At 38.2% G+C, this 13348-nt stretch overlaps 1 protein-coding gene and 1 non-coding gene across 5 annotated transcripts in view; one reads left to right on the top strand and one right to left on the bottom strand.

The window, feature by feature from the left end:
• TMCC1 (transmembrane and coiled-coil domain family 1) overlaps positions 1-13348 on the top strand; it is a 181324-nt gene that overhangs the window by 72083 nt on the left and 95893 nt on the right. The gene's annotated exons all lie outside the window — the stretch shown is intronic.
• Positions 5841-5946, bottom strand: LOC142449461 (U6 spliceosomal RNA). The gene has a single exon (XR_012784622.1). It is a non-coding gene; the product is annotated as a U6 spliceosomal RNA (small nuclear RNA).

The raw sequence follows: 13348 nt of genomic DNA, 5'->3' as shown, positions 1-13348 counted from the left end.
AAAACCCACACAAGCAAACATTTTTCTGGTGTTCTCTGCTTTCAGCCAAGATCCATCTGACATCAACAATGATATTTCTTGTTCCATGTCCTCTTCTGAATCTGGCAGATTTCTGTCAATATACTGCTGTAATCATTCAACAATGACGATCTTCAGCAAAACTTTACTTACATGTGTTATCAGTGATAGTGTTCTATAATTTGTACAGTCTGTTGGGTTACCTTTCTTTGGAATGAGTACAAATAGGAGAATGAGTGCTTCCAATGCTTTATCACTTTTTTGAAACATTTCAATTGGAATTCTGTAACTTCTGGAGTCTTGTTTTTGGCTAATGCCTTCAGTGCAGTTTGGACTTATTTCTTCAATATCATTGGTTCTTGATCATATGCTACCTCTTGAAATGGTTGAATGTCAATAAGTTTTTTGGTCTAATTACTGTATTTATTCCTCACTAGCTTTAGTGATTGGTGCACAGATTTGAATAATAGTTATATTGACCGGATTTCTTTGTATGCAAGTAGATATTATACTATCATACAACATTATACTTCAAGATAGATCTTGAAAGGCCTTTTTAGATGATGAATGTGACATTGTTCTTCTTGAATCTATCTTTTCTAGCTTAGTAAACCATATGATTTTCTGATTCAAAATGGCCAATATCAGTCCATCCTCCCCCACAATGTCTATAATATCAATCTTTATGCATGTCATTTTTAACAACTTCCAGTTTTCCAAGATTCATATTCCATATATTCCAAGTTCCAATTATTAATACCTATTTATGGCTGGGTTTTTTTCTCTCTCATTTTGAGTCTTGCCCTATCAGCAAATGATGAAGGTCCTGAATGCTTTACTTCTGAAGGCTTTAATCCGTCCAATTCGTTGGTTGACATCTCTGAGAAAGCAACTCTTGCTCAGCCCTATGCTGAGTGCTTTCCATCCTGGGGCTTACCTTCTAGTGCCTTATCTGACAATGTTCTGCTGCTATTCCTTATGTTTTCCTGGGCTGAATCCTCTGACTTGTTTAACTTATTCCTCTTCGTAGTCTGGAAGCTTACTGAAACCTGTTCACTTTGGGTGATCCTGCTGGTATTTCAAATACCAGTGACAATAGCCTCCAGCGTCACAGCAACACACACACCATCACAGTAAGACAACCTGACAGACAGTTGGTGGGTACACAGATTATTAATGACAAACTAAGGTAGTGGTGCTGATTCCTACAGATTTCTATTTTTCTCATTACATTGGCAAATTGATAAAGCATTAGTGAGAAATATAGTTTCACTCAGATGGAAGCTAAATAGCAGAGTTAAGACAGTGAAGTAGGGTATCGGGATGGAACTAGTAAGCATGGTCAATTTCTTTGAGAAATCTGGCAGTGAAAAAAGGGATGAAATGGATACAATTGACAGGGTCACTAAAGTAATCGAAGTTCTATTGGTACTAGAAATACACTTGCAGAGAGCAAGGGATAAAAGTACTTCTTTCTAGGAAGATAAAGTGACCAATCAAGGTTTAATGTATCATCAGTGGAGCTAACTATAGTGTTATTACTGAAATTGCTGTTTTCTACATAAAACCATACTACAATATTCAATGGCCAACCTTCTGATTCTGTCTGAAGAAGAAGAGTAACTTTAATGGATGTGATTTTGTTCTAAGTTGTAGATTAGTGATGTGATTGCCATCTTATTTGGAGTTATATGACTTTGTATTTCCTTATTCTCCAGGCCACACGATCTATAAAACTCTAAATCAGAAAGATTTTATGTGATGTGAAGATTTTAAGTCTATATTGTTCTAATTTTTAATGTCTTAAGAGTTGGACTGCTAGCTAACCTCAAGATCAATGGTTCAGACCCAGCTGTCTTACTGTACGAGAAACGTGAAGCTACCTGTTCCTGTAAAGATTGATAGCCTCAGAAAGCTTGTTTAGGGTTGCTATGAGTTGGAATCCACTTGACAAGGGGTTTTTGTTGTTGTTAATTACTATTTTGATTATGTTAATTATGTTATTAAACTAACCAAACCCAGTGCCTTCAGGGCCACTCCTACTCATAATGACCCCTACAGGATGTAGTGGAACTGCCCCATGAGGTTTCCAAAGGTGGTTGAACTTTGTAGGAGCAGATTGCCCCTTTTTTCACTGAGTGAGCTCCGACCTTTTGGAAGCGCTTGAGCACATTAACCACAGCATCAGCGGACTTCGTTTGCTGTTAAAGAGCCCAGCACAAATAGATCACAAGAGAGACTTGGTGCCAATTTTAAAACGTGTCATATGGAAAGATAATTTTTTTAGTGAGATGATGAATATAGAGAAAGTAAGTGCTACCTAGAAAAAAGAGAAAGAATATACATTTTTTTAAAAGAGCTGGGCCAGCAACAGGGGTGGGAATTTTATATGACTGTTGTTTATTAGAAAATTGATCTTAAGAGATTTCCTTAATCTTGACCAAGGAAAATTAAAATATGAGACATCTTTTATATTTGTGATGGTATTTTGGTGTCTTAGAAGCCAAGTCTGACAGAGTTGAAAGTTGGACATAACATCTTGTTTCTGCTACTCACTCATTTCTAAAAGCACATGGCCATTGTGGTTGAGCTCTTGCTGCTAGGAAGAGTGTTCGAGATGGAGACGGAGAATACTGTGCTTCTGTAGGTCATTAAATTCGGAATGGATTGCCAAATCAAGATACCTTTGTTTGTTGCTGGATTCTCAACACACACACACACACACACACACACACACACACACGGTCTCTGTTAGCACACACACACACGATCTCTGTTAGGGTGGAGTTGTGTTGTATCAATAATTTCTTTGAAAGGGTGTCTACTAGCTTGACTAAGGAATAGAACCTTCACTTGTCTGTCGGTTTATCACGGTGTGGTGGCTTGTTTATGGCTGTGATGCTGGAAACTATGTCACCAGTATGTTAAATATCAGTTGAGTCTGTAAGCAGTGGAGCTTACAGACTAAGAACAGATTACAAAAAAGGAATAGGCTGTCCACTAATGAATGATTAACCACTGAAAATCTTAATAAATAGCAGCAGAACATCGTCAGAGATAGAGCTGGAAGATGAGCCACTCTGGTCACAAGACACAACTGACTTCTCAAAGTGGAGTTGACCAGAATGACATGGATGTAATAAAGCCTTTGGGACCTTTATTTACTTATGGGACAGTGCAAGCATCTACTAATAACGTGAATGTGGAATGTACTGTGTATGAAGCTAGAAAATTTTGAAGCTGTCAAACATGAAAAGGAACATAGAAAGATTGATAATCTTAGATATTAGTAAAGTGACATGAACAAATACTGGCCCTTTGACTCAATTATATGGTTTACTATGCCTAAAATGCCAGTTTCAGGAGGCATGATAGCACATTCATTGTTAAAGAGAACATTTCAAGATGTGTCTTAAGTACAATGGTCTGTGGTAGGATAATTATATCCGTAAAGGAAATAATACAGCTAATAATTGTATCAACTTCTTCAATCTGAAATGGAAAACAATCCTGCAGTCGAGATGCTCTGATCAATTATTGACGATTGAAATGAGAACATTGGAAACAAAGAGGAAGGGTCATTAATTCGAAAATCTATCCTGTGCATTAAATATATTTTCCAGATCCCTTTCACAAGTATCCACTAAATTTTTGTATTTTGTACCTCCTTAAGCATTTATTTCAGGAGAAAGAGGAGGCCTTCTACTTCCATAAACAGTTATAGTCTCAGAATCTCTTTTAGGATCACTATGCATTGGCATCGACTCTATGGCAGTGAAGGCATTTATTAAGGAACCCTGGTGGTTTACTGGTTACCTGTTGGACTGCTAACCTCAAGGATAGCAGTTTTAAACCACCAATTGCTCGGCAGGAGAAAGACAAGACTTTCTACTCTTAGAAAGAGAAGAACATGGCATCAGGATTGGAAGACTTGTTAACAACCTACAGTATGCAAATGACACAATCTTGCTTGTTGAAATCAAGGAGGACTCAAGACACTTGTTGGTGAAGATCAAGGACTGCATCCTTCTGTGTGGATTACAACTCAATGTAAAGAAAACAAATCCTCACAGTTGGGTCAGTAGACAACATCATGATAGATGGAAAAAAGATTGAAGTGGTCAAAGATTTCTTCTTGCTTGGAGCAATGCAATGTTCCTGGAAGCAGCAGTCAAGAAATCAAACTGTTTATTACATTTGGCAGATATGCTGCACAAACCCTCTTCAAAGTGTTAAAGAGCAAGGATGTCATTTTTTGAGGGCTAAAGTGCACTTGACCCAAGCCATGTTTTCCGTCACCCTTATATGCATGTGAAAGTTGGACACTAAATAAGAAAGACTGAAAAGGAATAACATTATGGTTCTCATGAAGAATATTGAAAATACCATGGGCTACCAGAAGAACAAACCAGTCTGTCTTGGAAGAAGTACAGTCAGAATGCTTCTTGGAAACAAGAACACCTTATCAGGAGAAACCAGTCCCTGGAAAAGAACTTGGTAGAGCGTCAGTGAAAAAGAGGAAGACCCATGACATTATAGATTGACACAGTTGGGATCAAACTTAACAATTGACCAGGCAGGGCCAGGCTGTATTGCCTTCCCTTGTGCATAGGATCACTGAGTCAGAACCAGCCTGACAGCACCAAACAATTCAAAATAAGTTGTATACTTGTAGCAATTAAACACTTTACACTTGCTGGTAACGGAGAGGTTGTTGATTTGAAGCCACCCAATAGTATTGTGGAAGAAAAGTCCTGGCAGTCTGCTTTCATAAAGACAGTACAGCCAATGAAACACTATTTCAGCAGTTGTACTTTGTACCACACAGGATTGCCAGGCATTGGAAACAGCTTCATGATTGCAAAAGATAGCAACAACAAAGATCAGATATAAAATTAAACCTATACTGAAAGGCAGAAAGGTTAAAAGTATGTTTAGTCGTACTTCATCAGTAGGAAAACAAAGGCACACCACAGTTGCATAGTTATAAAATCATAATTACAACTCCCACATCTTTCCAATGCTCTTGGCCTTAATATTAAAGGGAAAGTTTGCTCAGTATTTGAATTTTGAATTGTTAGTTTTTTTTCTTACAGACACATAGTCTTAATATACTCTAGTATAAAGCATATTTACCTGAGAATATCCAGATATTTAATTGCTGTAATTTGCTTTTAGAACATTTCGGTTTGGAAAAAAATGTGCCTTGTTTATTTTTTTGCTTGCTAAGCATGTGTGATTGTGAGAGGCCTTTAGCCTGACTGCCCACATGGTCTGGACTAAAGAACTAGCAGTTTGTGAGAGAACAAAAGAGAGGCAGGGAAAATAGTTTTTCTTTGGCTACCAGATATCACTAGAGCCTTGATCCCTAGAGTTCAGGCAACACAAAAGCAAAGAGAAATCAATGGAAAGTAGTGTGTGTGGGTATGAAGGAGGCTTTTTGGTTGGGAATGGATTGCGAGGCATGCAAGATATGAATCCTCATTGGTCAATGCTATTTTAGTCTCATGCTCTCAATTAGAATTGTAAGAATAAAATATGCTGGCATTTTTTCTCTTGATGTTCTGAGAAAATTTATGTTCTTTCAGCTTAGTTGTCTTAAACAACAAATAAATGAGCAGACAAAACTGGCGAACCTCTTAACATCCATGGAGCTAACCAAAGAATAAAATCTCACCCAAAAAAGTTCACACGTGTGCGCATGCGCGCATGCACACACACACACACACACACACCACATTACATACAATTGGATTGTGACATTGTACTCTTCTCATTAGTTTTTAAAATCGTTTTATTGGGGGCTCATACAACTCTTTTTTTTTAATATGGAACGCTTCACGAATTTGCGTGTCATCCTTGCGCAGGGGCCATGCTAATCTTCTCTGTATCGTTCCAATTTTAGTATATGTGCTTCGAAGCGAGCACGGCTCATACAACTCTTATCACAATCCATACATGCATCAATTGTGTGAAGCACATTTGTACATTCATTGCTCTCATCATTCTCAAAACATTTGCTCTCCACTTAAGCCCCTGGCATTAGGTCCTCATTTTTCCCCCTCCCTCCACGCTCCCCACTCCCTCATGAACCCTTGATAATTTATCAATTATTTTGTCATATCTTGCCTTGTCTGACGTCTCCCTTCACCCACTTTTCTGTTGTCCATACCCCAGGGAGGAGGTCACGTGTAGATCCTTGTAATCAGGTCCCCTTTTCCAATCCACCCTCCCTCTATGCTCCCAGTATCGCCACTCACACCACTGGTCCTGAAGGCATCATCCACCCTCGATTCCCTGTGCCTCCAGCTCCTATCTGTACCAGTGTCCATCCTCTGGTCTGCCAGACTTGCAAGGTAGAATTGGGATCATGATAGTGGGGGGTGGGGGGAGGAATCATTTAGGACCTAGAGGAAAGTTGTATTTTTCATCGTTGCTACATTGCACCCTGTCTGGCTCATCTCCTCCCAAGGCTCCTCTGCCAGGGAATCTCCAGTGGCCTACAAATGGACTTTGGGTCTCCACTCTGCACTGCCCCCCTCATTCACTATGGTAATTTTTTTTGTTCTGATGATGCCTGATACCTGATCCTGTCAACAACTCATGATTGCACAGATTGGTGTGCTGCTTCTATGAGGACTTTGTTGCTTCTGAGTTAGATGGGTGTCTGTTTACCTTCAAGCTTTTAAGACCCCAGACACTATCTCTGTTGATAGCCAGGCACCATCAACTTTCTTCACCATATTTGATATGTACCCATTTGTCCTGAGCTATCTTATCATGGAGGTGAGCACACAACGATATGAATTTTTGTTCTTTGATGCCTGATAACTGATCCCTTCTGCAAATGTGGTGAAGAAAGCTGATGGTGCCCGGCTATCAAAAGTTATAGTGTCTGGGGTCTTAAAGCTTGAAGGTAAATAAGCGGCCATCTAGCTCAGAAGCAACAAAGCCTACATGGAAGAAGCACACCAGCCTCTTCTCATTAGTTTTATAGATCAAGAGGTTTTGTTCAAAAAAAAAAAAAGAGAGAGGTTTTGTTCTAAAGAAGATAAAGCCTAAAGAGTTTTTGGGGAAAGGTATGTGCTCTTTCTCTAGTGTAATATCTTATCTGGCAGGTGTGAGTTAAGTTGCTTTGTACTAAAAGGAGCTATTAAAATGCTTCTGTTTGGTGAAATATGAGGTTCCTATAAAGATGTGCAGCCTCAGAAGCCCTATATATGGTCATTATGAGTTAGAATCAACTTAATGGCAGTGGGGTTTTGCATGCCTTTTCTGGGACCAAACTAGAATCTTGGGAAAGATCTTGGCATAGTATTTTTCAGCAGTTTCCCCTTAAATAATACCTTTATTTGTTTATTGTATTTGCAATATATATTCAGATTTTTTAAAAAAGATTATTCCCCTAGGAATATTGTAAATTAATATTTTTATATCTCACGGTTTTTCCCCCATCAGTGGGGGGGAAAAATGACTAGCAATAACGGTGTTGCTGTTGGCATAGTTAGTTGCTATTGAATTGGTTCCAACTCAAGCGACCCCATAAACAACAGAACAGACTACTTAAACCCTCATCATGGTCATTGGTATATTCCAGCCCGCTGTTGTGGCCACTGTGTATTTTGAGTGCCTTCAAACCTAAGGGTTCATCTTCCAGCATTAAATCATAATAGTCAATGTTTTGTTGTCATCTGTAGGGTTTGCATTGGTTAATTTTCTGAAATAGGTCGTATTTCTTCCTCATATGCTTTAACCTGGAAGTTTTATTAAAACTTGTCTACCGTGGATGGACCCTGCTGGTATTTGAAATAGCATTGGCAGAGCTTCCAGTGTAGCAGCAAAATGTAAGCCAACACAGATAGGTCATGAAGAAGAATAGTAGTATCTGTGATATCTTAGGTGTCTGTTCTATTATAGATATTGTACTTAATGCTTTATGAATAAGAGCTCATTTAATCTCCCTGGCAGTTTTGATCATTAATATTCAGATTAAGAGTTGCTCAAAGCCTCACTTAAAGACTGTACCACTCTTTGAATAGTCCTTGATTTGCTTTCTTATTTAGTTGTATGTCCCAATTCCTAGCATAGTTCCTGGCTATGGCAGGCACTTAATGGGGTGCTATTTGACAGGGGTTTGATCTTAGGCAGATTATGTCTTACAGTTCTTAGAACAAAAATCTGATAAACTGAATTTAGTTATTAATCCTACTCTACAGATAAGGAAACCAATATTTAAAAATACTAAGAACCCCCCCCACCGCATAAATCACATATAGGTGAGAAGAACCAAAGTTTTAATTTAGAGATTGATTGCAAAATGTCCTTCAATTATTATACCACAAAGTCTTCTCATCTATCTGTTTTGTTCACTTATATTCTACTCCTGTCTCCTGCATAAACCTCTTCAGATTGGTTCTACAAAAACAGTTGATCAAAAGAAGGTACATTGAAAGTCTTCGAGATGAGAGTTTTTTTCTGGTTTTTTTTTAGGGGGTGTGGTAGTGGTGGTGGTACAATTTACTATAGTTTTAAGGGAGAAATTGTGTGTTTGTTTCCAAAGGTTCAAAGGAATTAAACTACTTGAGGCGTGTTAAATCGTGTTAAAATCCACTATTCTTTTGAGGAACTCTCAATTCCTATATGAATCTGAAGACGTAGCAAAACTACACAAAAGATGCCTATTCAGTTGTTTCTGACTCAGATCTAGTGCTTGTCTGTGGAAACCATTTCACTATATTATATTTGTCATGGACGTGTGTATTTGATGCCACTACTTCAACCCAAAGGCTTAATTATACTATATATACTCAAGTATAAGCTGACCCAAATATCAGCCAAAGCACCTAATTTTACCACAAAAACTGCACCCAAAAATGTGCTGAAAACCTCGGCTTATACACGAGTATATACGGTACTGCTTGAGCACATAAACTTGACTCCAGACAAGAGAACTAATTTTTTTTTATTAAGAAAACAAAATAAAACCACTCATTTTCATGGTGTTCATGCCAAGTTGTAGAGACCCTATAGGTCAGTGGTTCTCAACCTTCCTAATGCAGCGACCCTTTAATATAGTTCCTCATGTGGTAGTGACACCCTCCCAACCATAAAGTTATTTTCATTGCTACTTCATAACTGTAATTTTGCTACTGTTATGAATCAGGCGACCCCTGTGAGAGGGTTGTTTGATTCCCAAAGGGGTCGTGACCCACAGGTTGAGAACCGCTGCTATAGGTAGCACGGCCCGTGTGAATTTCTGAGACTACTGCTCTTTTTGTTTTGTTTGACTTATTTTTATTTGTGTAATTATTTTTTTAATTGTGGCAAAACATATTCAACAAAACTTTCTCTAATTCAACAACTTCTGCACATAGAATTCAGTGCCATTGATTATACTTTTTTTGTGTTGTACAACCATTAGTGATAGCTTTTTCATTCCACCACCATTAACATGAACTATAAGCAAAAACTTCCTCCTTTACCTATAGTAACCACTGGTCAAATTTGGTTGTTTTTTTTTTCCTTCAGTATTTTCCTTGATATAATATTCACTACTGTAACTCTGTACAGTAGTAGAAAGCTCCATCTTTTTCCTGCATAGCAGCTTCTGGTTTCAAACTGCTGGTTTTGTAATTAGCAGCCCAATACATAACAACTACACCATCATTCAAAAATTCCATTTTTAAAGAGGGCTAACTTAGATAATACTAATACTATTTTCTTCATCTATAAGGGTTGGTCAACTTTTTCTCTAAAGGGCCTGAGAGTAAATAATTTTGTTTTGGGGGGCCATATAGCCTCTGTCCCAATTACTAATGCCCATTATAATATAATACAGCTTGATATAGCTAGAACAAAGTGCTTGGGACTAGAGAGAAGGAGTACACAATTGAAACAAGCAAAGAAGACCGTAAATCATAGAAGGCACTTTCTTAGAGAAGCAAAGCAGAGAAATAATATACCCACAGACATTTGGAATAATAATCCACCATTGGGATAAATAAGTAAGCTATCAGTCACAGCTATTTTAGACTGACTGAATGCACACACACACCTCCTCAACAATTAGCTTACCCATCTTAATGAAATCATAATCTTAGGTATAATTTAACTTATTCAATCAAGAAATCAATGGATGCATTGTAGTGGGCAAATATGCTGCAAAAGACCTCTTCAAAGTTTTAAAAATCAATGCTGTCACTTTGAAGATGAAGATGCACCTGATCTAAACCCTGGTTTTCTCAGTCACTTCAGATGCCTGCAAAAACTGGACAGTGAATAATACAGAAGATCATATATAATAATATATATAAGATAATAAGATAATGTAATAATATAGAAATAATAAAGAAGAAACAGAATGGGGGATTAGCCTCATCACAAACAAAAACTAATATGAATTTTTAAAATATCTGGAATCCTTGTTATCTTTCGACAGTGTCTAAGGTCTCGTGAGAAGGGTAGCATCATTACTCAGTCTCTATTGATGGGTCAGAAAAAAGCAAGAATTGATGATGTGTTCAGAAACCAAATTCACTTCCATTGAGTAAGTTCCAACTCATAGTGATCCTGTAGGACAGACTAGAACTGCCTCTTTGGGATTCCAAGACTTCTCATCTTTCTCCCAAGGCATGGTTGCTTTGTTCAAAACCACTCACTTTGAGATTAGCAGCTAAATTATGATGCGCTATATCCTCAAAATAAAAATTACACAACATTCCTTTTCTAGACTTTTAACATAACTAGTTGTCATGATAAATTAAGTGGAACCCAAGTTCCCCACTGCTGTTCATTCAGATCCTATAGGCATAGGGCTATGTCAGTTTCATCTCTGTGAGTCCTGGTGGTACTGTCACGTATGAGTTGGGCTTAACTCCAGGATTAGTGGTTCAAACCCATTACTTGTGCCGGAGAAATATGGAAGTTATCTGCTCCTGTAAAACTTTGCAATTTAGGAAACACTACATAGGGTCACTATGAATTGGAATTTACTTGAAGGCAGTGGGTAGTTATCTTGTATTTAAGTACATCCTTTTAGTTTTGTTGTGATCACAATGGCAAAATTCTCACTTCCCAATAGTAATTATGTTAGATGCTATAGAGAAATACGGTTGGTTAGTAGTTCAAAGCAACCAGCAGCTCCTTGAGAGAAATACAAGGATTTCTAACCTCATGAAAAATTAGTCTTGGAAACCCACGTGGGCATTTCTTATCTCTTCTATCACTTTTGGATCACATATCTCTTTGGGAATTTTTAAAGTATATTAAAATATTTTAGTACAATCCTACTGAATGCCTGCTTTGAATTTTATAGCAGACCTCTAAATGCTAATTTTTTTCTTTGTCAACTTACTCCTTAAACAGGACACAGAAACTGCATTATGATTCTGTTACACTAAAATCTTCCTGTCTTCTATTTACTCTTTAAAATGGTGAGACTTTAGTATCTGGTGGCATCGTGGTAATGCGTTGGCCTGCTAAATGCAATGCCAACTGTTCCAAACCACCTCCTTGGGATAAAGATGGGGCTTTCTACTTCTGTTAACAGTCAGTCTCAGAAACTCATAGGAGCAGTTCTCCCGTCCTATAGGTTCACTATGAATTGGCATCGACTTAATGGTAGTGAATTTTTTATGTGCCTAGAAGAAAAAGTGCTTGTGTTAGTCTGGGTAAACTAGAGAAACAAATTCATGGACACTCATGTGTATAGGAAAAAGCTATATATACAAGAGCAGTTGAATATTGAGAAAACATCCCAGCCCAGTCCATATTAAGTCCATAAGTCTGATATTAGCCCACATGTCCAATTGGCTAATGTCCTCTTCAGACTCACGAAACACTTCCAGTGATGCCAGATGCAGGGTGACTACAGGCCAGTGGGTGGAAAGTCTTGTGGGTCTAGTGATGGTGTAAGCATCTCAGCATTGGCAGGGGTCTCCATGTGGCTTCTCCAGCTCTGAGAGCACACACAGGCTGTATCAGTGTAGTGCCATGTGTCTTGTCAGTAAAAGCACCTCTAAGGGAGTGAGCAGAGAGAGAATGTGTGTCTCCTGCCTCCAAGGAGGAAATACAGGAATTCTCAGAATCCTCAGGGGAAGGCCTTGCCCACACAGAGGCCTCATTGCTATATCCTGATTTACAGGCTAGACTCCACCCCTACCCTCTTAATCCTCAAATTGACACCATATTATGTAACTACCACAGTGCTCTCCTAACATCATTCCATCTCATTCTTACCACTGTACTACAGAGTAAGTAATTGTTTTACTGATGGGGAAATGAGACTCATAAATTTTTAAACTTAAACATGAATATAAGAGCTAGTAAATGGGCCGCTGTGCAAGTAGTTCGCCAGCCTGCTCGAGGAGTAACGTAGATACGGGTAGGGTTCTGTGGCTGAGGCCCTGGGAGCAGCGTTTTCGCTGGGAAAAGGATGCTCTCTTGGTTTAACATTGCAGCTTGAGAGCGCAAAGAACAAGAAAAAAAAAGAGCTAGTAAATGGCCAACAAAGCAGCAGATAATCGTTCTGCTATACCATAGCGATCATCTCCAACCTAGTTAGGCATTGGACAAGATGATAACAATATTGAATGCAACATATAAGGGGCCTTCAGACAGTTTGTGGAAAGGTAATGAAAAGATGATATTTTTCCTATGAACTTTTGAAGCCCCTTCATACATGCCCCCAGCCCTCCCTCTCTTTCAGAGAATTTTTAAAAACTGATTTTCTCTAATTTTATAATAATGTGGATGTAATTGTTTCATTCCCTGTATTGATCCTTTTTGTCTTTTTAAAATGTTAACAATGCTCTACTGGATCCTTTTTTTTTTTTCTACTGGATTCTTTTAGTCTCCCAGTATCCCTGTGAACAAACCACCTATTTATACAAATATGCACGAGGCAGTATTTAAGTTTGGTTGTTTCATTATCATCTAATACAATAATACAATCAAATTTAGAACCAGGGCTTGTTATACTTGTTATTCCACATTAATTAGTCAACACATTCTGCATATTCTAGAAAGGTAAAACCTCTTTAAAGCTAATCATTCCTAAGAGAACTTCTTTTTCTCCCCTTCAAGGATTTATAGAAACATGGGGAAGAAGGAAGGAAGGAAAAAGAACTCGAAGCCTAATTAAAGATGCCTTTTCTCTGGTAGCAAAGAACATGTTTGTGCTGTTGAAATGGGGAAAGGGGACCTAAAACCCTTAGGATACAGAATGTCTGGCAACGCTGCCCTAGAGGCTACTCAGGACAACTGTAGACACACAGGGTTTCCCATCAGGGCATTGACTCTGCCTGAGAAGAGTCTTTGGGAAACAAGTAGG

The sequence above is a fragment of the Tenrec ecaudatus genome, chromosome 5, assembly GCF_050624435.1.
Source record: "Tenrec ecaudatus isolate mTenEca1 chromosome 5, mTenEca1.hap1, whole genome shotgun sequence".
NCBI classification, from domain to species: Eukaryota; Metazoa; Chordata; class Mammalia; order Afrosoricida; family Tenrecidae; genus Tenrec; species Tenrec ecaudatus.
The sequence above is the reverse complement of the archived record's forward strand: the minus strand, read 5'-3'. Positions and strand labels throughout refer to the sequence as shown.